Genomic DNA, 6,000 nt, shown 5'->3' on the forward strand with positions numbered 1-6,000 from the left:
AGACCAGCCTGGCCAACATGGCGAAACCCCATCTTCTCTCTTAAAAGTACAAATATTAGCCGGACATAGCGGTGGGCACCTGTAATCCCAGCTACTCAGGAGGCTGAGGCAAGAGAATTGCTCGAACCTGGGAGGCAGATTTGCAGTGAGCCGAGATTACACCACTGCACTCCAGCAGCTTGGGTAACAAGAGCAAGACTCTGACAAAAAAAAAAAAAAAAAAAAAAAAAAAGTGCAAGATGAAGTAGCAAGTGCTAAAGTGCTAATGTAGAATTGCAGCAAGTTATCCAGAAGATCTGGCCAAGATCATTGGTGAAGGTGGCTTCACTAAAAAACAGATTTTCCATATAAACCAAACAGCCCTCTATTGGAAGAAGATGATCTCTAGAAATTTTACAGCTAGAGAGGAGAAGTCAATGTCTGACTTCAAAGCTTCAAAAAATAGGCTGATTCTCTTGTTAATGTATAATGCAGTGGGTGACTTTAAGTTGATGCTTAAATGCTGATTTATCATTCTGAATATCTTATGGCCCTTAATTATGCCAAATCTACTCTGCCTATGCTGCATAAATGGCAGAATGAAACCTGGATGATAGTATATCTGCTTACAGTATGGTTTCCTGAATATTTTAATCTTGCTATTGATAACTACTGCTCAGGAAAAAAGATTCTTTTCAAAATGTTACTGCTTATTGACAATATACCTGTCCAACCATGAGCTCTGATGGAGATGCGCAAAGAGATTAATGTTTTTATGCCTGCGAAGACAACATTCATTATCTAGTTTATGGATCAAGGAGAATTTTTGACTTTCAAGTCTTATTTAAGAAATAGATTTTGTAAGGCTATAGCTGCCATGGTGATTTCTCTGATGAATCTGGGCAAACTAAATGGAAAAGCTTCTGAAAAGGATTCGCCATTCTAGATGTCATTGCGAACATTCATGATCGAGGATAGGAGGTCAAAATATCAAATTAAGAATTTAGAAGAAATTAATTCCAATCTTTATGGATGAGTTTGAGGGGTTCAAGACTTCCTTGGGAGAAGTAACCATAGATGTAGTGGAAATAGCAAGAGAACTAGAAGTGTAGTCTAAAGATATGACAGAATTGCTGCAATCTCATGTTCAAACTGTAGTGTGTGAGGAGTTGCTTCTTACATGTGAGCAAAGAAAGTGGTTTTTTGAGATGGTATCTATTCCTGGTGAAGATTCTGTGAACAATGTTGAAATAATGACAAAGTATTTAGAATATTATGTAAACTTAGTTGATAAAGCAGTGGCATGATTTGAGAAGACTGACTCCAGTTTCAAAAGAAGTAAAATAAGTTGTGCTGTAAGTAAAATGCAATCAAACAGCATTGCATACCACAGATAAATCTTTCATGAAAGGATGAGTCAAGTGATGCCACAAACTTCACTGTCGTCTTATTGCAAGAAATTGCCATAGCTTTCCCCACCTTCAGCAACCACCAGCCCAATCAGTTAGCAGTCATAACATCAAGGCAAGATCCCCCACCAGCAAATGATTATGACTTGCCGAAGGCTCAGATGATCATTACCATTTTTAGCAATAAAGTAATTTTAAATTAAGGTACACACACTGGTTTTTTAGACATAATGCTATTGCACACTTAATAGGCTACTATATAGTATAAACATAGCTTTTATATACACTGCAAAACCAAAATATTCATGTGACTTGCTTTATTACAATATTTGTTTTAGTGTGGTGGTCTGGAACCAAACCTGCACTATGCCTGAGGTATGGTTATATTTACCCCATGGAAATTGGCAAACTCAATTTCCAAACCAGGGCTTTTTCCTTCCCAGGAAAGTTGATTGTGAAATATTTAGCAGAATATTACTACAAAAGATAGTTCTGTCTCATATCTCCTTTGGGAAGGAGGAGGTCTAATTGTGTGTGAAATTTTCTAAACATAGGAATTCTGTTTAAAATATGCTATGCAGCTACCAACAAGCATTGATTGCAAAATTTCCTCCCCTTCATTCCCTTGTCAAAGTATCTTTTGATGCCTGATAATGCAGAGTGAGATAGAACTGCAAATGTGCTTCAGGTTATAGCCAGAATTTACAGCCTTGTTTCTCCTCCATTGGACATTCTTCCAAGCAAGTCTGTTTTCCCTGAAATACTGCAGACTGTTTATTTAAGGACAAAAGAGAACCATGTGGCTTTTTGAAATGTCACTGTCAAGCACTGGACCATGACAATTCTGACCAAGTATGGCAGTGTTCTGGTATTAGGTCTCTAGGAATTATTCCTAGGAGGTGAGTAGTCTTCAAAGATAAAATGATGGTGCAGATGGTCACACAGCAAGTATGAGAGAGATATACCAAGAGAGACACTCTATCTCTAAAAAAAACAAAAATAATAAGTAAGAAAAATCTTATCTGGCAAATTCAGAATTGGGAAGTCTTGATATTAGAATCTATCCATTGGCAGTAAAGGAAATGGGACAGTATTTTCTTCTTCATTTCTCACCCTCTCCTCTAGGTACCAGGCAGCCTCCTGGGATGTCAGGGAATTCAGAAGAAAAAGGTTCAGTCTCGCCCAAGACAGATAGGACAGAAAGCTCATGTTGACAAGCCAGAGCTGAGGGGGCTGCCACCAGTTAAGATCTTCTCAAGCACAAGCATTCCAGTACTATTAGCCCTCCCTTGGACACAAAGAGTAGTGGCCAGACTGGGGTCATGCTCAACTGGAGGTAGCAGAGATGTCTGTGGTGCCTAGAAGTAGAGAAACAGCTCTAGGCTCCAGGCAGTGTTTTGAAAGAGACTTTTCTTTTTTTGCGAAGGATCATGTAGCCCTCTTTGAGCTGCAAAGGACTCTTTCTCAGTAACAGCAGTGATTGCAGTGATGGGTGCAAAGGACAGACAATTCAACCCAGCTGTGAGGAGCCCCTGGCAAGTAACAGTCACTGCACCCCACTGCCCATGAAAATGACTGCCACTAATTATAAAAGTAACACATATTTTTGTAGAAAATTTAGACAGTATTGAGAACTATAAAGAAAAAAATTTAAATACTGCTATTATCTTGCCAGAACCTAAACATTTCTAATTTTTCCTTTGTCATTTTTTTCTTATAAGATCATACTATATATTCTGTAGGCTGTATTTTTTCTTAACCTCATGTCACAAGTACTTATCTATATTATTATATTTATAATTATAACCATTTAAAATAATTGCACAATATTCCATTACATACATGTATATGTGCCCACACATATCTGTGTAATCTATCTATCTATCTATCTATCTATCTATCTATCTATCTATCTATCTATGTATCTATCTGTCTATCTATCTTCATCCTCATCATCATCTTCTATCATCTATCTATCTAATTCATTATTGAAAAGACTGGAGTCTAGGTATAGTGCTGTACATCTGTAGTTCTGACTATCTGAGGCTGAGAGGATCACTTGAACCCAAGAGTTTGAGCTGAGCCTTGGCAACACAGATCCTGTCTCTTATAAAAAGGCAGTAATAAACATCAATATTTATGTGCATTTCTGATTATTTCTTTAAGTTACATTTCTAGCATAGAAATAGAATTTATAGATAACTTAGAGCCTGTAGATATGGCTTCCAAAAAAGACTTTCTGAATTATTATCTACTTTCTTGTGTTGGGTACAGTTTAATATTATGTTAAGTATGGGCTTTGGGTCCAGAAAGAAGTGGATTTAAGTTTTAACCCTGCCACTCCCTCTCTGTCTCATTTTGGTTCTCTAACTCTCATTTCCTCTTCTGCAGGGTGGGAATAGCAACACCTGCCTTGTAGGGCATTCTATGGATTATGTGGAAGAATGTGTGTAAAACCCTTAGCCTGGGAGGTGGCCCAAAGCAAGTGTACTGGACACCTTATGCACCATCACACACTTTTGTGGTGGCCTCACCTCCAGTGCAACTTGGTATCACCTGTTCCATACAGGCTTGGCCTGCTTCATACATGTGCAACCTGACAGCTCCCTAACATTCTCATTTTCTTCTCAGGGCTGTTCTGACACCTGCAGTGGGTACTCAGGTGTGGGCAAGTCAGAAATGCAAGAGATTTAATATCTTTCTGGGCAACCCCTGACCAGTGGGGAAGGCAATCAGTGAATGAACCCTGTCCCTTTCTTCCCTGGATGGATGATTCTGAGAAGCGTCTCATAAAGTCACACCTTTCCCTGCTTTGCTAAGCTACTTTTCTGTTCTGCATTCCTGCTCCCTCAGGTTCCATTCACAAATAAGTCACCAGCATGTAAGCCTCAGACTCTTCTTCTGAGGAACCCAGGCTAAAATAGGAAGCACCAATAAACCTTAGTTTTTATGAACATTATTGTTGATCTTGTAAATTCTCCTCATCTAGAATACTGCTGCAGAAAATTCAGTCACCTACCAGCTATATCTAGGGCTTCCTAGAAATCCTCAGTTTATCCTTGCAGGTGCACAGCTTTTGCTGTTTCTACCCCTCCTCTTGCCCTCTATATCACTTCCCTATGCTATTTCAGCCTTCCTGGTCTGCTTCTGCCCAAGCTATGAACCTGCAGGCTTCCCCGAACTGGACCCTTTCTTTCCCAAGGCACCCTTAATCCAGGGCTTTGTGAGCAACAGAGATGCATGTGGAAAACCCATGGGGATACTCTTGCTTCACCAAATAGGGATATTTCCCTTTTTATTGAAAAAAAGAATGAACAAATGATGGTTGTTAAGTAAATATTACTAAAATCTGTGCCCTTTCCCATAAGTATATCATGTACATTTTAATAAGGCAAGAGAACAAATAACAGTTTCTACGGGCAAAGGAAACAGCTGATTTATTGTCCTCCTTTGAGAAGGTAGCTCAAGAGACTGGGCTTTGTTCTTTTTATCACATAAGTAATCTTAGATCTATCCTCTGCATTTCTATTCTGCCCTGAGACTTTGTTCTGACTTCATCATGTCCTGAGTGACTGACTGGTACTATGTTAAAACCACCCTTTCTCTCTACACTTCAATCATAGTTGCCCTCCTATAACTCAAGTGTGATTATTGCACTCTATGGCTTAGAGCCTGTCAATGGGTCCCACTGTCCAGATAACAAATAGTCTTGACATAGACCCAGGGTCCCTTATGATCAGCCCTGCCTATTTCTCAGAGTATCTTTCTCCACTACTCTTCCTCACAGTGCACCTAAGCCAGCAGTTCTCAGCTTCAGCATCACCTGCCAATTTGTTAGAAATGCAGATTTGTAGGCCCACTTCAGACCTATTCAATATGAAACTCTGGGGATGAGGCCCAGCAATCTGTGCTTTAATAAACTCTACAAGTGACTCTGATGCATGCTAAATTTGAAAGCCACTCGCCAAAGCGAAGCAGGTGCAATGCATGCAGTTTGAAATGCCCTTAACTCCCTGGTGCATCTGAAATTTCCTATGCATCCTTTGAAAGTCATTTCGATCATCACCTCTTTCATGAAGGCTTCTCTGCCTTCATGTAACAGTGTTTACCATTCCCTGCTTGATATCTCCAGGATACTTTCACTGTGAAGTGTAAAATACTGTTTTGCAATTCTTGCAACTTAACTTGTCCATCTCCCTGACTAGATTATGTGATGCTCGTGGGAAATAAAGACTCTCTGAAAGCTTGTTTTAACTTCTCTCTCCTGTTGGTCTGTCTCTGTCTACATGCACACGTACATATGGCTTCCATAAAGGAGACTGCAGAATAGAAAAGGGAACAATTGTTTAAAGTTTATTGCCCTTTCCACCAACTGGGATCTCATTCTGGCTGCATTTTATTCTTCATATCCTTATTTAATAAGCTTTTATTTAATTTTAATTTTCTTTGTTATTTTTTTAAACTTTAAACTTCCTTATTTTTATTTTTACACTTGATCTTAGCCAAAAGGTTGAGAAGCGATCCTTATTTTTATTTTTTATGGGTACGTAGATGTATATACTTATGGGGTACATGAGCTAGTTTGATACAGGCACACAATGTATAAGAATAG

The sequence above is a fragment of the Sapajus apella genome, unplaced genomic scaffold (genome assembly GCF_009761245.1).
Source record: "Sapajus apella isolate SASKATOON/1434 unplaced genomic scaffold, GSC_monkey_1.0 scaffold42, whole genome shotgun sequence".
NCBI classification, from domain to species: domain Eukaryota; kingdom Metazoa; phylum Chordata; class Mammalia; order Primates; family Cebidae; genus Sapajus; species Sapajus apella.